Raw genomic sequence first — 25101 nt, forward strand, 5'->3', positions numbered from 1 at the left:
AATTGCCATCCTAATATACATTCATGTATGGAAGTACTTGTGTTTGTTTATAAGCATGTATCAGAATTACTTACTTATCGTGTAAATAAACTGTTTCTTTACGTCAAAACCCCGAAAGGGCACAACATTTCTAAAATAGCAAAAATAACATAAAAAACACAACTAAAAAAGGAAAAAATGTGTAAGATTTGAAAAAAGAGGAGTTTCTTTTTTCTTAAAAAAACATGAAAACAAACAATAACAAAATGCCTTATTTAAAAATTTACCCATCGTTTGATATGATTTGCAATTTGCGTATTTTTAAATAAAGAACAGCAACAAAAACGAAGAAAAAAAGGCGAGTGAAAACAAAAAGTTTTTTTTTTATTTTTTTCTACAACAGTAAAGAAACTCGTAAAAAAGAAAAGTTGTGATTTAAGATGAGTGGTAAATGTAAGGAAAATAAAAAAATACAAGAATTTAAACACACACGCAACGAAACACAGACAGTGCCAGACAAAACAATTTGACTAAATTTCGAAAATGTTTAAATTGAAATTTATCTGATTACAAAGACAGTTTTGAAGTTGTTTCTTAATATAAATTGCAAACCAAACATTTTTTGCTAACAAAACGTAAAAATAAGAGTTCGCATGAAACTCTTAGAAAAAAGAGTTAAATAGCCCTATTTGAGGAGTTTTATTTTTCCCTTCAGACAAAAAATTCATTTGAGGAGTTATATTTTTTTCGTCATAAAATAAAAGTCATTTGATGAGTTTTATTTTTCAAGTCAGAAAATAAAAGTCATTTGAGGATTTTATTTTCTAACGAAAAAAATAAAACTCCTAAAATGAGTTTTATTTTCTGACGGAAAAAATAAAACTCCACAAATTTGGTTTTTCGAACTTTTATTTTTACATTGAATAATTGTTTTAGAAGAATTTTTATTTTTGAAGTCACAAAATAACTGTTATAAAATTAATTTTTTGATATCACTTATATCCGTTATGGACCCTGTCTGAAACTGTATAAATGCAACTTTAAATTTGGTATCGCCATTAGTAAACTGTGTATGAAGTTTGAACTACTTTGGAACATGTAAGGTTTGCTGTCTTGTCGAAAATTTCTGTTTCCTCATTAAACAATTTTGTTATACACTGCTCTTACATTTCATATGAGTGAAGGAAACCCATCTAAACAGTAAAAAATAAATATAAAATACAACATGCAAGACGAAAAAATATAAAGCGAAGAACAAACAGAAATAAAAGGAAAAACTGACACAGTGGTAGGCAATTTGTCATTAGATCCCAGGAGTCGCATTCTAAACGTCATCGACCATGCATAAGACTGAGTATTTTTACACACCACTTGTGTAAGAAAAAGTTGCTCTTATACACTCTACCCCATCATCACTTGCTTGGCTCCATGCAAATTGTATTCATACACAGCAACAACAGTGTGCCGTACTGGGCTGTGTTGTGCTATAACTCTAATACCGGCGGGACTTAAATTAGAAATGAGAATTTGTTAAGGTTTTATAAGTAAATAACTACGACATCAATTTTCAAGCCTAGAGAGTAAGTTTATGTCTCTATGTGCTTGAATATCTGCATGATTGTGTTATAAAAAGGTTTAATCTAATGATTGCTTCAAACATATTGAGGTGTTTACTTTAAAGATCTTCTTAGGATTTTAATAAATGTTGGAGACGTGTTTTGAAAAGATTTAGTTATATCATAAAAATGTCTATGATTTTTAAGTGAACGCAATTTTATTGTTCAACCTTCACATTTTATGGCGTATGTTTATATTATATCGTAAGTCACGTCAGATTTGTCACATGAAATTTACTTAACTTGATTTCTAGTATTGTGTCTTGTTATAAATAATAAATTAGGTAAAGAGGCTTAAATCAGAAAGCAATTTTGAAAGCAAGATTTGGCTCAGGGGATTATGGCTGTGTAGTTTGTATATATTTATCTATATGCACCTCTACAACTCATTTCATATGATGTAGTTATTGTTGTTTGATACATACTTTATAATCAAACAAAATTAGAAAAAATACTTTTTGTCGTTTGATCCATATTAGCAATACAATTTATTAAATCAGTGGTAAATTGTTTGCATAAAAAAATTGTTATGTTTTAGTTTTATTTGGCAACAATACAAATCATAAAAAGATTAATTTATATGACAGATAATTTTTAAGTTGTTTGGAATAGTTGCGTTTTGGTCAGAATCAAAGTATTTATTTAATTTTGTAATGAACCCGATTGGTTATGTTGAATTTTATTATGAACTGATTAAATTTAATAAATTCTACATAAACATGATAGACTATTTTAATATATTAATTACACTCACAGCCCTACATTACATTCAAGTATTACAAAAAATCAACATTATGTTAGAACAACTATGTACAAATAAGTTTACATCATATGTGTCATTGGCACTTTACTGGTTTATTAATTTCTTTATATAATATATGAAATGCTTGACCAATGTTTGTCATAATCTGTTTCCAATAGTTCAACAACATCTTAATTATTTAATAAACTGGCTTAATCCGGTTCGCTACCCCTATCGTAACAATATAAAAAAGCTGTAAGGCTTTAGTTTAATTAAATGTTATTATTCTTTGGATACCTATAACTATATGCTTTATATAATGGGAGTCATTCCTACTAAGAAAATTTATTCATATAAAGTGTGAAGATTTTCATAATTATAGTACTCCAGATAAAAAAACCGGTGTATACACAACATCTAATTTGGTCCAGGAATTCTGGGCATGCTAAAATATGATGGCGAGAACAGTCATGCTCATGAGGGTACGGGGACACGGAGACACTATGGGCAACTGTAGGGTATTCAATCGATTAACCGATTAATTTTGGTCGGTTAGCTGTTCAAATAATTCAAAATTGCCGATTTTCAAATAACAAATAAACCGATTCATTTGTGTCAATTAACCGATTAACGAAATTCCTTTTTTTGCACTTTAACTTAATTTTTTGTATTTATTTTTACAAATGTCAAAATTCAAATAGGACTTCAGTGGTGTAAAGGAATAATTTATATGCTTAGAAAAATATAAAAAAATGACTGATCCAATTACTATTGAATATTCTTTATCATGCCTTATTTTCGATTTCTCCAACATCTACAATCAGCGAGAGAGTTTTTTCCAAGTCAAGTTTTATTAAAACTCAGGAAAATTATTTATTTTTTGGCTGAATTTTTATGTTGTGTTTATTTTTATGTTTTTGTTCTTTTTATTAATAAAATACTTAAATAAATACACAAAATTCGTGGTTTTATTTTCTTTATGTAATTTAAATATAAATTATTCGGTTAATCGAATAATTTAAAATTAACCGATTAAATCTAAACCCAGATTAATTATCTGCTCCTAGGCAACTGGTTTGCTGATCATTTGGCGAAAAAAGGCGCCATGCTACCTGACGGTGACATAGGATTTCCAAATGCAAGCTTCACATTAGTAACTTCTCCTAAATAGTATTTCTGAGCTCTTGAATATGAGGCTAGAAGGCATAAATGTCTTTATAAGGGTAAAAAGACCATACATGGGGATCTGCTTAGAGTGACCTAATAACCGCCAACTCATTGGTTCTCAATTTAAAAAAAAATTCCTCCATCTCTCCTTCTTCGGACTTTCTCTTTTCATTTCTATCTGTCCCTCTTGTTTTGACTTTCTACTTTCAGGTAACACAAAGGAATCTTGGACCCACGTGAGCTGGAAACCATACCTTACCTTACTCCAGATATTCGAAGATTACTATTTAATTTGTATGATAGATACAACGCATCAGAAATTTATTCAAGTTTAAATACTTTTACTATTATAGTTATTCAGATATTCGAAATTAGCCATTTACATTGTGTAATTAACTAATACAATACCGCACATTTTCAGCCAAACTATGTAACATAGTTGATTAGTGGCGAAAGCCAAAGAAAAATGTACTTGAATTTTGTGAATTTGTTTAAGCATAAACTAAATTTTATAAATGAATATGTTTGCTAAATCAAATTTAGTTTGAATTAAACTAGAAATTCAAGAGAATTACTATGAAAAGTTAAAATTTTAAACAACAATGAAGCGTATGATTTATATTGGATTTTTTCATATAAATAATATCAATCATACGCTTGCACAAAGAAAAATAAAGAGAGATATTTTTTAATATGCTCCAAATAAAACAAAAAAAAAACTTAAAAAACATTTGTAATGTAATTTTTATGGCACACAAAGGAAAACGCAGAAAAAAATACTTTTTGAAGAAGTACTAAACATTCTTAATTAATTTCAAGAAAGTACTTTTTTTAAAACAATTTAAAAAAGTACTTTTTTATAAAATACCTTTTTGGAAAAAGTACTATTTATGAAAATTATTGTTTACTAATATAAATTAATTTTGTATATTTTCTTTTTTTAAATCAATTTTTCATAATCGAAATCATTTGATATATAAAATTACATTTCTAGAAAGGTACTTAGGTGGTACCTAAGTAAATTTCGCGAAGTTTTGCGGCTTTCACAATTATAGTTCGCCAGATATTCTATAATAACTATGTATTTACAAATTTAAAAATAACAAGTAAGAGTGCTATATTCGGCTGTGCCAAATCTTATATACCCTTCACCAAATTATACTTCAAAATTTAAAATATTTTTAGGTAAACAAAATTAAATTTTTTTTCCAGTTGTTTTTTTAATTTTTTGGAAAAAATTTTTTCGATTGTTATTTTAATTTTTTTTTTTTTAAATTTTAAAATTTTTTTTATACCCTTCACCTTCGTGAGAAGGGTATATATAAGTTTGTCATTCCGTTTGTAATTTCTACATTTTTCATTTCCGACCCTATAAAGTATATACATATATTCTGGATCCTTATAGATAGCGGAGTCGATTAAGCCATGTCCATCTGTCTGTTGAAATCAATTTTCTGAAGACCTCAGATATCTTCGGGATCCAAATCTTCAATAATTCTGTCAGACATGCTTTCGAAAAGTTTGCTATTTAAAATCAGCAAAATCGGTCCACAAATGGCTGAGATATGAGGAAAAAACCAGGACAACCTCGATTTTTGACCTATTTTTTACCTATATCTGGATTACTACGACATTAACATAGACAATATGGATATCTAATGATACATATTTCGAAGATATTTGCAACGACGTATATAAGACCATAGTAGGTTGGACCTACAATGGGTCAAAATCGGGAAAAAATTTTGAACCCGAATTTTTTTTTCATCAAAAAGAAAAATTGAAAAAACAAAATAAAATTTTTAAAATTTAAAAAAAAAAATTTTAAATTAAAAAAAAAAAAAAATTTAAAAAAATTTAAAATAACATTTAGAAAATTTTTTTTCAAAATAATTAAAAAAACAACTTTGGAAAAAAAATAAATTTTGTTTACCTAAAAATATTTAAAAATTTTATTTTGAAGTATAATTTGGTGAAGGGTATATAAGATTCGACACAGCCGAATTTAGCACTTGTTAAATTTAATTTTTTTTTTTGTTTTTTCAATTTTTTTTGTGAAAAAAAAATTCGTGTTAAAAATTTTTAGCAAAATTCTCGAAAGCATGTCTGACAGAATTATTGAAGATTTGGATCCCGAAGATATCTGGGGTCTTCAGAAAATTGATTTCAACAGACAGACGGACAGACAGACAGACGGACATGGCTTAATCGACTCCGCTATCTATAAGGATCCAGAATATATATACTTTATAGGGTCGGAAATGAAAAATGTAGAAATTACAAACGGAATGACAAACTTATATATACCCTTCTCACGAAGGTGAAGGGTATAAAAATTATCGTATCGTATTATCATCTACAGATGTAGAGCAACATAGAGTAAAAATATCAAGAGGATTCGTCTAGTGGTTTAGGCTCGTATAAGACTCGTATTTACCTAAACATGAAACGAGCAAAACCTTACAGTTATTTGCAATCGCATAGTTTCTTATGGATTCTTTTTTGATTCTTTGTACCCTCAGAAAGATTTTTGATATTAAAAGCCAATGTATAATGTCTTTCTTTAAGAAATTTTATCAAAAAAAATGTGCATTATAAATATGGGGGATTTCACGTCAAGTGAACCAACTTTTAAAATCGATGTCTTCCGATCGGGATGAAATTTGCACCAAGGTTAGACCTATTGAATTTAGACACAATTTTTCAACAAGATTGGTCAAGAACTCTCGGAGTAAGAGGGGGACAAAATTTGACATTTTGGCCAAACATGTGATTTTTCTCATCCATGTAACTTATTACCTATTGTTCTTAGCAAAAATGTGTCCCAAATAGTTTAGACAGGTATTTCTTCAATCTTTTGAAAAAAAATATTTAAAAAAAAAATAAAAAAAATTTAATTTTTTTTTCCGAAATCAAAAACTTTTTTGTTTTTTTTTTTTCAAAATGGGCCCTTTTTTTCTTAAAATAAAGCTTAGATATTTTCCTTGAGGACCTATTTGGTCGCTTAGTGGGATGCGAGTTCGATATCTATCAAAAAAATATTTTGTAACTCAAAACATGGAATTTTTGACATTTTTGCAAAATCAAAAACTTTGATGACTTTTTTTCGAAATGGGCCCTCTTTTTAATTTTGTTTTGCACAACAGAAAGCTCAGATATTTTCCTTGAAGACCTATTTAGTCGCTTAGTGGGATGCGAGTGGGATATCTATCAAAATAAATATTTTGTAACTTAAGACATACAATTTTTGTGTTAAAACATTTATTTGGTTTTAACATAAACCAAACGATTTTGTTGAAAAATTGTGTCTGTATTACTAGCCAATAAGTCTAACCTTAGTGTAAATTTCATCCCGATCGGAAGACATCGATTTTAAAAGTTGCTTCACTTGACGTGAAATCCCCCATTTTAGATGAGAAAAGTTGCCCTTGAGCGACTTTGCATTCGAATTTCTCGAAATGGGTTATGAATAAATGTAAAATTTCTTTACATTATTTAAATTTTATTGTTTTCCTATGAAAATATGATAAAACAAAACTTTTAAATTTCTGGTCTCGGGAAAATCGTAAAATATTTTGGAAAAATTTCAGCTTTTGGTCCATAACTCTAATAGACCAGCTTTACTGATTTTCAATATGAAACTGCTAAGGAGTTCGAATGAATTTGGTTGTGCAGTTTGGAGGTGTGAGTGTTTTGCACAGACGTACGGACAGATAGACTGACATAAGTTAATCGACCTGGAATTTTATAATGATTTTGGTGGTGGAGGGTATAGAAACAGTTTTTAATTGTTTTTTAATATTTTTTTTTAAATTTTTTGAAAATATAGTTTATTTGGTCCAAAACTCGAACTTTAAGTAAAAATGCAACCTCTAAACGTTATACGATTTTGTTCATATTTTCATCATTTGGTAGTTAGATGATGGAGAGGCAGCGAAAATCCAAAAAGTGAAAAATAAGAGGCACACTATAGGCAGAAGGATAGACAGACGGATTCAAAAGTTTTTTATTTTTTTTTTTTGAAAATATGTACTCTTTGACGCAAGGCTCGAAACTTAAAAAAATATGCATACGATTTGATACAATTTTCATCACTTGGTTTTTAAACGGAAATCCTAAGAGCCACCTTATTGTTGATATTTAAAGGATTAAGGCTTTTCTTTTCATATTTTTAAGAATTTGTGAGTGAATTTGAAGTACGCGTAGTAGAAAAAGAATTCATATTTTACCATAACTACAAATTGTTAGGTATTTTAAATATTTCAATAAGGAAATATTTTATTATTTAATTTTAATCTATGCTAACGATGTGTCTTTTCGAAACAAAAAAAATTATAAAATGTTGATTTAGAATTCTTATCCATAACCCCTTACTCCCTTAATGTAATTTCTACTGTTTGTAACTTTAAACATGAGTTGTCAATTTTACTCACACCAATTAAACAAAATTGTGTCTTATTAATCAAATATTTTCCATAGCATTGAGTGTCACAATTAGTAACGACTATTGTATGTCAAAAGTTAACAAGCAGGAAGGAAGAATAGAAATCCAACATATATACTTTTAAGATAAATTAATGTTTGCCTTTGATTGGTAACAGAAAACAAGTAGGGTAGGGTTATATAAGAAATTTGTAAATTAAATTAAAGAAACATTTATTTCAAAAAATTATTTATTATTTTAAGGAGTGATATTGCTTCAACTAAACACCTGATCATAACATTAAGACAAAATATAATATTTCTAATTATTTAAAATATATGAAAGTCTGTATTATATTCAATTATGTTTTCTTAAATCTTAGAGTTTATGTAGCAGTGTTTTGTTGTTCTATTTTAAAGAAACATTATCCATTTTTTTAATAGTTTAAATCAACTTCAGCTCTAAACTTCTTCCCATCCCAATTAGGTTTCTTTTATACATTTCCCTTGTGCAACATTTATCAAATATTGCTGTAGGAAAGAAAACAGAAAACTGGAAATCCTGCTGTAGGGTAAATAGAATTCGTCCCCTACTTATAAAAACTTGTAAAACGAAAGCAAAAAGTGAAAAACTCCTTGAACTCACTTGTACATGCTAAATATTCTGACTTGTATTTATTTATTTCTAATTTTTTTTTCTTCTTCGTCAAGCCCATGGAAGGAGCAGCTTCCCTAGAGCCTTATATAATTTATCCCCTAATATTTTAAGACTTTATAATTTACGAAAACATGCGTATTAATATAAATACTTTCTTTTTTCATTCTTGAAATGTTGTTTTTCTTGTTTCTGTTGTTTGCCAGTACAATGAGGCATAAAAAGCAATGGTTTCGGGTAGAAAATTAATTACAATGTCAATTAGGGTTTGCTAGAGTTTTGAATATAATTTAAATACATATACTTGAGTACAGAACAATTAGAAATTAATTTGAATAAACATAAATATATATGTATACGAAACCTGGTGCGAATTAATGTTGCGTGTAGTAAATTATGTGGCAAGGATTTTATTTATTAGATTAAATATCAACACAAGGACTTATTGACATTTTTCTTAAGGTATTTAATAAATAAAGAAAATAATTGTTAACAGTTGGATAGAAATGGAATTAAATGAAATTAACTTTTGGTTTAATATTTTTGCACAAGTTTTTTGATAATTTTGATTCTTGAAGAAAGGACATAGGGGAATGAAATTTCCAAATAATCTATGTTTGATCGGAAATGATTGGTATTGAAACTGGCAAAAATTGGTCAAATAGAACCAGAGTTATGGACCAAAATGTCAGACAACCTCCAAAAAAGTTTCACAAAATTTAGAATTAAAGCTCTTGCTCTTATAATGTTTCATTTACAAATATAGTTCATCAAAGTAAAATATTTTATTGTTAGTCGAAGAAATATACTTTTTTTATTATGTTATATTTTTGCAGTAATTTTTCCCTAACCTGCCTTAAAATAACTATAACTCCTTAATTGTGCTGTGTCATGTAAACAATCATTTGAAGCAACTGGAGCATAGCTCAACATGAAAAAGACGCTAGACTTCAAACAAAAAATAACATGCTACACTATTGCTATTTGAGAAAAATTACCGTAATATTACGTTCTTTAAAAGTATTTTAAAAAGGAAGAATGTAATTTTACTTTTATTTCATGTTTATATGAACTTTCATCTCTAGGATAAAGTAAACAATTTTACCACCTGTAGTGTTTTTAATAATACTTCCTTGCTGGCTTATTGTCAGCATGAATTGTTTTGTGAATCCTTTGACGCCTTTTTGTTATTGAATTATAATTTGATTTACTACAGTTTGGTTTTTGTAATACATTTTCAATGAAATAAATGGGAACAAAGCATTGAACAACAATTTCAATTAATAAGTTGTTGACGATATCACGAGTTCTTTCTGCTTGAATTATATGATAATGTTGTGAATTACATTTGGTTTTAACAATAAATTATTATCATATTCTCTTTCTTTTCGGTAACCAGTTAAATTCATCCACATTTATCCAAGATGGTCATGGCAAATTTAACAATATTTCATGCTTTAAATGACATCAACAACGCACAGTGGGGCAGAATCAAAATTTTTTAGAATTAAAGCTGTCATTTCTAAACGGCTGGTCCGATCGAGATAGAATTTGACGTAGACGTAGCCAAAGAGTATAAATAATGGTCCCAATAAATATTCCAGGGACGGCGCTATAGGGGCTCTAATTAGGGTACCTTCGACATGTAACATCTTTAAAAACTTGTTTGTAACATCTTTTTTATATTTTTGGAAAGCGATCGGAAAGGTCTTGGAATAACGTTTTGCAGTTTTATATTAAAAATCATTTATTTTTGGATCCATAGAAATTCCCAAAACATTCATATTATCTTTGCTGAATAAAAAAGAAAACGGTCTTTTAACGGTTTTTTAACTTTTTTTATAATAATTTCCAGGGACTCCTAATTTTTCATTAACAATATTTGGCAAAGTTGTAACTACGGTAAATCTGAATAACTCTTGTGAACATATCAATGCAATCTGAACACATCTAGATACTGTCAATAGCTCACAAATATCACTTTGTACCTTAACATTTTGCGTTTTTTACTATTTTTTGACGCTTTGGTTAGAGTCGAATGTATACTGTCATGATCTTGTGTTTTTTGCACTATTGCACTGTGTATTTTATTCATCGAAGCTAATTGAGTATTAATTATGCGTATGAGTAATATTTATTATAAATATGACTAAAATTACTCATACGTAAAGTTTAAGTACCCAGCCAAAAAATAAATTTTTAAAGATTGAAGTGCTGAGAAATAGAATTTGAAAGAAATGAGGGAGAATCCATATCAAAACGTACAGAAAACAGCTATTTTCGGATTTGACATCTTCGATTTTAATGAATTTTACCACACAAAGGGTTCCTCAAATCTATGACTATTTCATAGGAAAACTTTGCATTTGAAAAATTTTGCGATTTGAAAATTGAAAAATTTGTTAAAATTGTCTAAAATTACATACACATAATTGCCCATAACTTTGAAGCTACTCAAAGTTCAACATAATTTTTGATTCCATTTCAAAGGCAAAGATATTGTCCTAAAAATGGTGTGAATAAAATTGTTTAATTCCAAAAGGTTAAAGGTCAATTTTCTGAGTATATATGTAGTTTTATCACTACTGTTTACCTTCTATTCGTCTGTCCTCAGTTCGAAAAAGTCAGTCTTTATACCCACTGTTCCCATTCCGTCCTGTCCCTATTCGTCCTGGCCCAACTCTCAAATGTATATTATCGTCCCTGTCTTGCAAACCCCGGTGATCGTCTCATCTAACTTTCTCCAGTTCCTACATATATTTTAATGTAAAAAATATCAAAAGATCGTGGTGTTTAAAATTCAAAAAGAAAATGGTATGAGGACACCTAAACTCTCTAGTATATTTTTGCAAAAAAAATGTCGATGGAGACTCGATTAGTTCAGGAGTTATAAAGAAAAATGTTATTAAAAATACGTTTTTTCATATAAATTAATAAAGAAATTTAAGCATCCGTGTTTTACCATATAAATTGAATTTGATTCAACTGTGTTCAGTTTTCTATTTGCCTAAATTTTTATATGAATTTATATGAAAAAACGTATTTTTAATAACGTTTTTATTTATAACTCCTGAACTAATCGAGTCTCCATCAACATTTTTTTGCACGAATATAGTAGAGTGTTTAGGTGTCCTCATACCATTTTCTTTTTGAATTTTTAACACCGCGATCTTTGATATTTTTTACATTGAAATATATACTCAGAAAATCTACCTTTAACCTTTTGGAAGTAAACAATTTTATTCACACCATTTCAAGAACAATATCTTGGCCTTTAAAATGGAATCAAAAATTATGTTGGACTTTGAGTAGCCTTAAAGTTATGGTCAATTATGTGTATATAAGTTTAAGCAATTTTAACAAATTTTTCAATTTTCAAATCGCAATATTTTTACATCGGAATGAGTTTTCATTGAAAAAGTCACTGATATGAGAAACATGTGGGATATATTATGTATGTTGTAATTTTCATTGAAATCGGAGATGGTAAATCCGACTACTGTCCGCTTTGACATCGATCTTCCCATGAAATTTTAGTTAAAAATATTGAAAGATTTTTATTTTAGGCCACCCTAATATAGCTATATCTACATTAACTTGACATTTCTCAACCAAGATTCATTTAAAATTGGGTTTTCTATATTTCGTTCCACTCACAAATAATAAAAATCAAAATTATTTATTTTATGCAAAATATTTGATTCTGTTTTTTTTTGTCAACAATAGTCATGCAACATATTGCTATGATTACCTTCAATGTATTATTATTATACAATAATGTTTTTCAGAGAAAAAACGAAGTATTAAAGCGTGAAAGAATTTGTCAGTTTTTTTTACGCATCAAATAATTTTTTAATGCATATTTAATTTTGTTTGACTAGTACGCGTTTTGTTTTTTGTAAGCAAAATCAAAAAGTTTTTGTTTTGATTTAAGTTTAATGTGATTTTGTTAAGAGAATTCAAGCTGGTACTTATAGACAAAACCTTAAATATATATATTACAGAAATTCTTAGTTTAACTAACTATTTTAAGAGAAGATTTTTATAATAATAACAACTAAATGATTTGGTAAAATAAATAAAAATAATTCGCAGTAAACTTCTACGGGAAAACTATTAAATATGTTTGATTGTTTCTATTTATGCAGTTAACACAAGTTATGAAAATATAAAAATATTTATGCAAAAATTAATTGAAACTGATAATTTTTAATTGATCTAAAAAAACCCCCCAAACAAAATCGTGGAGAATTAAAAAAAATAAGTAAATAAATTTGAGATATTTAGGATATATTTGAAATAAAAGAGAAAACTTACATACGTATGAATTTTTCGTTTAGATATCCTTAAGGATTATTTATATTTTATACTTGGATTTTTGGCGATTTTTTTTAAAAAATATGAGACCCGAGGTGGATTGTAATTTTGCCAATTATTCGTAAGAAACTTTGTTTATAAATTTGGTATCTTTGGCAAAAATTTCGTAGAATATTTTAATCCTTAAATGTCCTTTTTGAAAGCACTTTTTTTCGATTTTCTCGAAAAATGGGGTCAAATTGACGCCTAAAAAGAGGAGATAGAGAGTTAAGATCTTCCACAAAAATGATCCCCATAAAATTCCACAATATAACTCTGACAATAATTCTCTTAGACATTGTAAAAAAATATTCAGACCAGGTGATCTATAAGTTTATTCTACAAAAATTATCTACACAAATTATAGGGTCGCTATTCTGTACCAAAAATGCTGTTGGGCAGTGTAATTATCTCAAAAGTTTTACGTCGTGGATGTTTTAATAAAAAAATTCATTTATATTTCACATCGTAAACAAAAACCTTGTAAACTAGTGTAACTAGAGCATCATTCCAGAAATATCACTTGTCGTTTCTTATCATCTAGGGCTTTGTATATTTTGTTAACTCTGTAACATAATTTAATAGGCTGTTCCTTGGGGACCAGCAATTTTGAAATCATGTCAAGTCTCTTTATTTTCAACTAAAGTTACCTACTAACAAATAATTTAAATTAAATTCAAGTGATTTAATAAATATTAAATACACTTTTGTTTCAAAACAAACATTTTACAGATTGGTCATACCTGCATGATATTTTCCATTATGGTACTTAACAAAAGTTCTAACAGTTTCAGTTGTTGTCGCCGTTTCTTTTTAAGTACCATGCAGCCTACAAATTTCTCGTAGACTTTGTCATCTATTATTTTTATATAATTTTATTTCTCCCCTCGACAAAATGCACCGGAGAATGACAATAAATATACTACATCCATATATTAAGCCAGGAGGAAAATAGAAAAAATGGCAAGCAATAAAGAATAACAATTTGTTTTTTTTTGCTTGTTTCATGTCCAACTTTTCAAACTTACTTTCTCCACAATAATTTTATGTTTTTTTTTCAGCAGAATTTATTCTTGTAATTTTTTGCGTATTTTCCTTTTTAAGTAGAGTAATAATAAATATGAATATAAAGGAAAAAATCTCCGCAAACAAATTCAAATGTTAACAGGGGAGAATTATTGTCATGTTTGTGTTTCATACATAAATAAAAACCAAGACATAGGAAAAGAAATTAAAGCAAAATAAAAAATATAATAAAAAAGAAAATAAAAATAAAAATTTGCTGTAAAGGATACACCTTAATTAGAGGAACAATTTTAAAGTTATGTATAATTCTGTCATTGCTATTGTATTCCTTTGTGTCCGGACTACTGAACTCAGTCTGTTTTGTTTGTAACTTACTTCCCTCATTGTCTGTCTTTAGTCCCTTAACTCTGCCCAGTTTTAATGGGTTTTTGTTGGAAAGTATGTCTGCTTGTTTTGGGGGGGGGGGAGTGAGTGGCTACACATAAATGTGAAGACACATTTAAATATGTTTTTTAATACTAATTTCTCAAAAATTTACATAAATACATTAAATGCGAACACGATTTTATACTACAACCAACAACAGCCTAAAATGATTTAAAAAATGTTTATGTCAGTACAGAAAAGGTATTGCCTCTTGGAGTTGTCAAATAAAATCTGTAATTTAATGGACAGCTGAACAAAACATATCCATATTGAACAAATTAACTTTACTATAAAGTTAGATTTGTTTCAAAAGGACACTTTAGTCAAAATTAACCACCCAATACGGTGGTGTAGGGTAAAAACTCGCCCAACAATCGGTTCCTGTATAATATTGTTGGTGGGTATATAAGATTCGGCACTGCCGTAACAACACTCTTACTTGTTTCAAATAATCTTAAAAAGCGTTAAATTTATTAAATAATCAAACTATTTTTAATATTTTTTTATATTCAACACCAACACCTTCTACAACACAATAAACTATTTATTTAAATTTTACAAAATAAATACAAAATTATGTTTACTTTTCTCAATATGCTTTTTGATTTACTTATTAAAAATAGGCAATGCATGTATCATAAACAACTTTATTTTTAATTAATTATTAAAAGTTACAGATTTTTCAAAATTCTCCAGGGAGAAATTTAAAAAATGGTTTTGAAATGTGGAACAATGGAATTGTATTGTGAATTAATTTTTAATAAAATATGCATTTTATAAATTTATAAAAGAAATACTGCCTGTTCCACGATGTCGAAAGAAACATGAGTCGAAAAAAATGTGTATGAAAAACACTCAGTTTTTAAAATCCTTTCTAATAGTTCGACATGGTGAAACATGCAGTTATTCCTTTTTTAACTAAAAGAGTTTTTGTATGGAGAAATATACAAAAGTGTATCTTAAGTCAATAAAATCTGGCAACAGCTTCCTAAAATACAACAAGTATTTTTATTTAAAGACCAAATAAATTTTCTTTATTTTTTAAAAAAATTAAATCCTGAACAAATCGCGTGTTTTTTTTTTTAAATATGAAAAATAAACATTGAAATATTCAGAGGACTCTAAAGGGTATATTTTTTTTACCGAATAAGGTCAAAATCAGTAGCCCCAAGGTCAAAAACTTGATTTTTCTGTGATCTTTTGAGGAATTTATGATATGCAGAAATCATGCCACTAAACTTGATAAACAGGTTTTGTTATCTAATTGAAATTGAACACAGTGCATTCTATATGCAGTTCTGACCTACCTGGGACAGTGGCTTAAAAACTTTTATTGGGAAATAATTTGATAGCTCGTGAACCATTTGTATTAACATCGCATGTCAAAAACTTATATATTTGAAAATATCTAAAATAGGCTCACGTGAATTGTCTCTTTTAGTTCAAGGTATATTTTTGTTAAAATTATTTTTTGGTTTTTTGTTATGACATTATTACATTAGTATTTTAAACTTGAGTATTAAAATTTTAAAAAAACTCGTTTCTGAAAAATTTTCAGAAAATTCAATATTCGAGTAAGTGTAAAATTCGAAAGTATTAACACTTAGGCTGTTCTTAAAAAATCAAACGCAAATAATTTTATTTCTGATAATGTTTTTTACACTCGTGGCTTCTAATATACGTCGCGACGCGTCGTGGCCTCTAACAAGCTATTTGTCCAATTTGGATAAGACGTCTTTAAAGCATTAGAAATTCTTTGAGAAATGTTGACCCATGAGTACAGGATAAGTATTCGGATCGAAAGGTCTCTTCATCAATGGGTTGATAACTTTTGTGATTGTCTTTACCTAAATACCAAAAATCCCTAAAACTGGGAATTTATGTTCTAAAATTGTATGACTTAAAAATGGGGGATTTACGATAGTGGCGTATCTTTTGAACGCGTTTTGTTGTTGAACGTTATAGAGTAAACAACAAAGTTTTTTTTTGCTTCGAAAATTTCGGATTTTATACCAATAAATCGCCATATGCGGGAAGTTTTGCTTTATTTGTTTAATTTTAAAAAATGTCCGGTGAATCTGATTGCTCACCAAATCTTATGGTGAATGTGTTCAATCGGTTTCAATGTGTGAGAGATGGTTTGTTCACTTCAGAAGTGGTGATTTTGACACGGAACAAAAATATCACCCAAACCAAGAATTGGAGGCGTTACTCCATGAAAATTGTTGTAAAACTCAACAAGAGCTTGCAAAACAATTTCAAAATATTTGCGAGCACCAAGATTCATCCAAAGGCATGTAAATTTGGTACCATACGAATTGATGCTGAGAGATCTTGAAAGACGACTAAGTAAGTCTATAATGCTGCATGAACGCTATAAAAGAAAATAATTTTTGCACCGAATCATGACTTGCAATGAAAAATGGATCCATTACTATAACCCAAGGAGTAAGAGATCATATGTTAAGCACGGCCAACCAGCTGATTCGACGCCAAAGCCAAATATCCATGGTGCTAACTAAATCTCTGTATTTGGTGGGAGCGGGATTAATTCTTTGTATTATGACTTTTGTATTTGAAGCGAACATTGGCCGAAAAAAACCCAGAACATGCGGCCATACATGAAACCGTAATATTCCATCATGACAACGCTAGACCACATGTTGCAATACCTGTTAAAACTATTTAGATAAAAGTGTTTGGGAAGTTTTGCCCCAAGTCCGATACTATTTATTTCGATCGATACAGAAAGCTCTCTCTGAGACAATTCACGTCAGAATATAGTATTCGTCTTGAACAAATTTATATTGCACAAGAAATTTTACTACCAGGAGAAAGGCCAAAGTATCCTCTTTAAGCCCATATATTCTTATTGACCTGTTTTGACCTGTTTGTTGAACACTTTTTTCATTTGAACGAAATTACTCTATTTTTATTGTACCTGTTCATATGACTGCCGCAAAGTACAAGTCGCAATTTTGAAGATATTGCAATAAAATTTGGTACATAAATTTTTTTCGGCCCGATGACGAATCCTATTGAAAATCGGTCCATTATTTCACCTAGCATCCATACAAATGTTCTCCTGAAATTATACTTTATCGGTCGTAAAAGATTAATTTATATATGTATCTACACAAATTTTTTTCCAAATAAGTATTATATAAACTGAATTAATGTCACCTAATTTTATGATGATAAGTCCATAATTAGTCATAGCTCCCATATAAGGCCCGCTTACAAAAATCACTTTAACGAGCATAAATCTCTTACAAATGTTGGTATAAATACAAAATTCAACACAAATAACTTCCATATAGACGTAAATCGCACGACCTAATTTTGTGGCGATGGGTCCATAATTAGTCATAGCTCCCATATAATGCCCTCTTCTGAAAATCATTCACGAAAATAAATTATAGTGTAGGGTATTATATGGTCGAGCTTGTCCGAACATACTTTGTTATTTGTTTTTATCCTTTTACAACTTTTTTATAAGTAAAGTTGATGCAAAAAATAAAAAAAATCCGCATTTTCATACTAAATTCTATAAAAAATTAAAAGTTCAACTTTAACTTTAAATTGCTCAACAACTGCTGAACCGATTTTAATGAAATTAAAACTGGAGAAAATTTCAGGAAGTTATCTGTCCAATTCTAAAATATCTCTATCGGTTCAAAAGTTACAGAGTTTTGGCCGATGAAAAACGATAATGAGCCACTGTGCGGTGATCAATTCCGGCCAAAAATCCATAACTTCTTTATTTCTTCATAAAAATTTTTGAAATTTGGTATTTGTATTAAGAATAACACCAACCGATTGATATATTTCGATGTTCAAGTACAGGGTTTGGTCAAAAAATAAAGAATAAAATATGTGATCGAAAAAAAATCGGTCATTCAAATTTCGGATTACATATACAGGGTTTGTCCAAACAATCATGGACGTTTTAAAAGCATCGAAAAAATTAGGTTATTCATGTAAATGCCTGAAATTTAGTCCAAAAATGATTTTAACAGGCAGACGGACATGGTTATATCGATTCCACTACTTATAACGATGTAGAATATATTTGCTTTATAAGATCGCAAATGAAAAATGTAGAATTGTCAAACGGAATGACAAACTTATATATACCCTTATCACACATGGTGAAGGGTATAGCAACGTAGCAGAGCATTTATTAAATTAAGAAAGGTTTCTTACCTTTCTGAGAATTTGTGTGGTTCTACTCTTATGCGTATTTATAAGTTTTTATTGGTGGTATACCCCTAAGTGGTGGTGTGTATTTAGTTGAATTGCTGAAACAACAAAACCCAAATATAAAATGTACTTTCACACCTATTTATGCAAATGTTATCACTTTAAGATGTGTATTTATAATTTCACTCATCATAGTAATCCATTTTTTGAAGAATTTATCTCCTAAATTGGAATTTTTCATATTAATTACGTTCTATATTCTGCACAGCCGAATATATCACATTAACATGTTATTTTAATTATATTCTTTAAATATTTATATAGCTCTTTTTAACGCTGAATGCTTCTTTGAACTATTTACTCGATTTCTAATTAAAGGTTCAACGTTGATAAACAGATAAATGAATTAATACAAAATTCTCAATGTCACACACCGTATTTGCGGTGTGTGAGTGAGGCAAAGAATTTAATTTAAATTTTAAAGTAAAATAAAACAAAGACATTTGTTTCTTATGAAATGAATTTGAAACACTAAAGGTCTGAATTGCAAAAGTTGTACTTTCTATCTTTATGTTGTTATTGCTGCTACTGCTATAAAAAGGGGTCGCATTTCATTGTCTGCTGTCGTTGACTTGTCTTAATTTTATTTCATTTTATTCTATTTATTTAACTTTACAACAACACTTGCAGCAATACAAACTGGAAGAAAAACAACAATTTCTTTTCTAATTGTTATGAGTGGGTTTTAGGTTAATAAATGATTATTATGTTGATGATGTTGACGATGATGATGGGACTGAAGATTGTTGTTAGCTGACAGGTTTGCTGTATGGTTGACTGGCTGGCTGGTAGTAATTTCTACTTTCAACATTCCAGTACAAGGTTTGCGTATTTCGTATTTTTGGTCAAAAGTTACTCAAACAACATAAACAAGGATTACACAATTTTGATTGTTTTTCTTCATTTGTTACGTTCTTTTTTTATTTTTTTTTTGCTATTTTTGGTTTTAAAGAAAAAAAAGGATTGTTAACCAAAATAATGGAAAAGGGGTTCAAAATGTAAAACATTTTATTACCGAAAGGCCAAGATATGAGTAATAAGCAAAAAGGAATCACAGTCAAACAAATGATCAGGTCTGCTCTTTAGAGAGATTGTGCTGATGGATGTAGTTGTTTCTAGTTGATGCTGTTGTATTTACTTTCCTAAAGTTTATATCTTTCCGTAATTTTGCTTTGTAATGAAAAACTCATTAATTTTGTTTTTGGATGTTCAATAATTCGAGACAGTGGTGAAATTGATGTTGAATTTTTTTTGGGAATTTTAGCAGTTGTTGCGGTATTTAAAACTGTCTGAAGAATTATTATTTATAGCAGAATGATGGATGATTCATGTACTAGCAAGCAGACAATATAAATTGCTATTATTACAATCATTTAAAGTAAGTAAAAAATCCCATTGTAGTTTAACTAAAAATATATTATTTTTATCGTTTAACTTCACCCACTGTAGCATCTACTTAATGGTTGTTTTCACCCTATACCCTAATGATTTTAAAACAAACCACAAAAGGTCCATTTCGAAAACAAAAAATCGAAAAAAAGGAGTAAAAGCATTTCAAAAGCCATAAAATTAGTTGTTTTTCGGTTTGTACATTAAGAAACATTTAAAAATTGTATGTGCGTGTATAAAATTCTATAAGTATTTGGGTATTTCAAGTCAATAGGTAGAAGCCAGCAATCAGAAGGATGAGTTACATGATTTGCGATTAATCAAAAATAAGGGAAATAGAAAAGAGAAATAAAAATGCTGCTCTTCAAATTCTTGTTCAAATATTTGTATGTAGTACTTGTTGTTTCTGTTCTTGTTATTGATGATTCTGTTGATTTTTTTCGTTTTTGTTTGGTTGTCCGTTCTCAATGAAATATTTCAATCATTACTGACATTTTAAGTTTTCACTACTTCCGTCAAAGTTTTTATCGATGTTACTGCTTGCTGGCTGTTTGTCTTGGGTATGAGTGAAATTTATGGTATTTTAGAAACACTTTGTTATGAACAGTATCTGGCCAGATTATGCCTAAGCAGGTGTTTGCTTGATGAAGAAAGTGGATAATTTACATGGCGTTATTAATTAATCCGCTAAATTATTTATAAGAATTTAATGTGTTAATTGTACTTGATGTATTCACTAGAGAAAAACATTAGATTTAGATAATTGAATCGCATAAGAGGTTTAATAAGAGGTTTTAAACAAAAGTTAGTTTTCTTTTAATGATTCTATGACAATTTCCTCCATTTGGTAAAGTTGACAAGAGTGTTCAAAAAAAATATTGGAAAAAAATCCAAAAATCAAATTTAATAGGAATATGTTTCAAAATTCAAGCAATTTTATGCAATAACAAAAATCAGTTTGACACATGACAGTTTAGGATTAGTAAAAATGGAGCATTACACGAGAAAACAACGCATTTTCATTGTTTAACAATATCTAAGCTTTGTTCATCTTCAAAATTGTCAAATGCATCTACAACGTGTCACTCTTTAATACGGTTTTTTTCCTGGAGGCATCACTGACCCATACTTCTTTGAAAATTAGGCTGCTCAGGCAGTGGCTGTTACTGGTGCTAAATTGGATGATAGAGAAGTTTAATGATACAGTTCGTTAAACCAGTAAATTATTCTCTCGTTTCGTTGATTAGAATTAACATCCTTAGATTTGATTTTATGGTGCTGTTTAAAGTATGCCAATAAGACCACAACTAACTACTCGTGCATTGAAGGTGGAAATTCAATACTGTTGCCAGATTTACCGATTAATCATTCAGAATTTTTGCTATTTTTTACCCACCTTCAAAAAAGATGGGGGTATATTTATTTTGTCATTCCGTTTCAAACACATCGAAATATTCATCCTTTTGAGATTTTAAGACGATTTAGCTAGGCTAGAGTGTACTGGGCTATCAATCTTAGGACAAGTAAAAAGCATCGCATTTTGTGTATGTTTAAAAAAAACTTGTTTACTTATTCTCAAAATTACGATTTTATAAAAATTCTTAGTTTACATCAAGGATTTCATATAATCATTTCAACTGTTATTGTATTGCAAAATAGAAGGTGGCATTTAAAAGCAAGTAAGAAAGTATGGTCGGTCAAGCCCGACCATATAATACCCAAACCAAGTAAATGAAAAAACATTTTTCTATTAAAATATCAATAATTTATATTCGTGAGTGATTTTCGGAAGAGGTCCTTATATGGGAGCTATGACGAATTATAGACGGATCACCATTAAATTTGGTCTTGTGATTTAGGTCTATATGAAAGTTATTTATGTTGAATTTTGTGTGTATACCAACATTTTTAAGAGATTTATGCACGTTAAAGTGATTTTTTGAAGCGGGTCTATATGGGAGCTATGACTAATTATGGACCGATCGTAACAAAATTTGTTGACATGAATTTCGTATATATAAAACTTATTTGGGGCGAAATTTGTGGAGATACATATATAAATTAAACATATATGACCGACATTTGTATGGTGGCTAGGTTAAATAATGGACCGATTTCAGCCAGTTCCAATAGGCTTCCTTGGGCCGAACAAATTGTATGTACCAGATTTGATCGGAATGTCATCAATATTCATTGAAATTGTTTACACAAATAATGACTTGAAAGATTTCTTATACCTTTAATCAAATTGGTATAGTATGTTACATTATGGCAATTTATTTTTCTCCAAATTCACCCATTGTCGGTCCGAATTTCTTAGAATCTTGATGAAATATTAAATAATAAAAATTATTTAACAAAATTAATTCTTTATTGGATTGTTATTTTTTTCCAATAAAACCGAAAAATTCTACCAAAAATTTGTTATTTTTTATTATTTTTCCAGATTTCCAACAATATTTTTTGAAGATTTTAAGGATTTTATAGTCCAATTTTGATAATTGTATGACAGCAATGTTAATATCTCCGAGAAACACACATAGACAAAATGACTATTAAAAATTTTTAACGAAATTCTAAGTCGATGTAGCTTACTCCAGACTTAATTTTTAGAGAAGCTCAATGCATCTCGGGCCATAGTCCTAACTAGGATTTGTAAATTGGTTTTAATCGTAATCTCAATTTAACGCTTCATTTAATTCTAATCATAATCGCAAACATAAAGTGTGGGTATTTTTTATTTACTGACAATAAACTATTTTTCAATTACGGAACGATCCTCACAAAAGTGTTTCATGTTTCTTCACGGTATTAATTATTATAAATCAATTATAAGCAATAGTTACCTATAAAATGATTAAGAGAACAAATTTTGAAAAATTGAATTTCAAATTAGCTTTTCGGAACCCTTGCCCAAGCATGCCTCAATTGGACGATGTTGTAATAATCCATTATGCACAAATGGAGAATTTTGGAGGATTGTACTATGACTACCAACCACTTAATTAAGAAAAACCCCGAATCAAGATGGCCCAGCATAGTTTCATTGCTAAAATATAAAAAAAAATCGATTGAGTTCATGTGGAGAATTATAACAAATCATACCAGTAAGGATAATTTAAAATGTCCTGTTTTCTGTAAATGTAAATCTTGTCCCATATTACAATAGGTTATTTCATATATTTTATGCTAGAATTAAACAGTCTTTAAATTATTAAAGTTAGTTCTTATCATTCTGACCACAGACTATAGAAATCCACAAAATATTTGCTTGTATTTGTATCGAAATAAATTTACTATACCCTGCAATTCTAGGAACGATTCAGGTTGAAGAATATGTTGACACAAACAAATCTACTTGTCATAAGTAAATTCATGTGTCCGTTTCATAATCTTATATGAACATTTCTAAACATAAATTAATTTTAATATTATGTCCTCATCACGAAAAATTTGTCGCTATGACCGAAGTGTGTTTTGTTATTACTCAGTCAAAAAGTTTAGAATCCCTTTTACAGACTAATGAGAAACACGAATTTCAAATACTTTAAGATGAATATTAAGGCCATGAATAAGCAGTGGTTTCTAAACATTGTGTGTAAAGTGTGTAGTGAATATCTAAGACAGTGGGAAAGTGCTAAACGTAGTCACAAGCGCTAAATGTAGTCACTTGAAGTTTGGTATAACTATCATTTTAACAGAACCGAAAAAAGTGATGGTCTTCGGACTGCAGAACAAAACATGATCAAGGAAGACTGGCCTCTAAGAGAAAACATGACAGTATGTAGTAGAAAATCAAATGTTATAAACGTTGCTTTGCTTTCTATATATAAGATAATTTTACATCCATTACATATCTAATTGGGACTTGTGAAGCAGTATGTGAAAGCATTAGATTAAACTCAATCTTTTGGTTTTATTTTAAGGTTTGAGTACAGAAAAACAACATTTAAAAGTGTACTATCCCCATAATAAGTTAGACTAGTTTACTGAAAAAAAGAGAAAAACTAGGATAACGTTTCCATCACGACTTAAAAGTGCTGGAAGATGGATACCGAGATCGCTGGGCTGAAAATATTGTGGCAGATTACTGTTGGAGTATAACACGGGTGTTTCTTCAAATATAAAAAAGAAGATTCTAACCTGTAGAATAAAAATGTGCAATTTCCACACGTAGCGTTGCAGAAATAAGTATACAGTTAGAAGGGTATGAATTTTTATTTAAAATCAGTTTTGTTTTTGGCGGCAACAAAATCATTGTTGGCCTGTGTAATTTTTACTTTTGAAACTGCCGGGTACTTAATATCAGTATAACCAAGTGTAAGTGTGAGTGTATATGCATAGTACAATTCAATTTCAAGTCTTAAATAAGAATTGTTGTGTTGATCAACATTTCATCACTTCTATCCTCTTATCAATTTCTTATTTGTTGATTTTCGATTTTTCCTCCCCAGTTTTTTTTTTGTTTTTTTTTTTGAAAAATGACTTACCGTTAAAAATTCCATTACTTGATTGGCATTACATTCGTTTTTAAAAACTGCAAACATATGGTGATTATCATTATCAACATTATTCTTTTGAGAATTTTTCGTACTTATTATTATTTTATTTATTGCTATTTATTTTTATCTGTATCGGTATCTGCTGGATCTGTAAAGAAATAAAACACACACATAAAGATGTAGAAAGACGATGTAAGATGTGAGAATAAAATCAAACGTAAGTAAACATGAATGAACAGGTAATATAAATACACTTCCACATAGTGATATATGAGAAAAATCAAAAATTTTGCAGAAGCATTGAAACACATAATTCAGATAGCTTCAAAATTAAAAAAGTAAACCATAGAAAAAACCTATGAATCCAAAATCTTAGGTTACTAAGCTATCACCATACAAGTCGGATGGTTGTTGAACATTTTCAAAATGTAAATGTTTTATCTACTTTTTAAAAGTTTTGCAAAATCTTGAAAAAATTTTATTTTCCTCATATATGTTTGGATGTGAACTTGTACCACCACATAAGTATGAATATATGTAGGTATTTAATACTACAAC

General features: G+C 28.9%; 1 protein-coding gene across 1 annotated transcript in view; it reads right to left on the reverse strand.

Annotated features, from left to right (window-relative positions):
* The window catches only part of dpr14 (defective proboscis extension response 14), a 175712-nt gene extending 151030 nt beyond the window's left edge, over positions 1-24682 (reverse strand). Inside the window, exon 1 of the mRNA XM_065509806.1 lies at positions 24532-24682. The gene's annotated coding sequence lies outside the window, so the exon portion shown is untranslated. The remainder of the gene's footprint in view (positions 1-24531) is intronic.
* Positions 24683-25101: the final 419 nt, after the last annotated feature.

Source organism: Calliphora vicina, chromosome 4 (assembly GCF_958450345.1).
Source record: "Calliphora vicina chromosome 4, idCalVici1.1, whole genome shotgun sequence".
NCBI lineage: Eukaryota > Metazoa > Arthropoda > Insecta > Diptera > Calliphoridae > Calliphora > Calliphora vicina.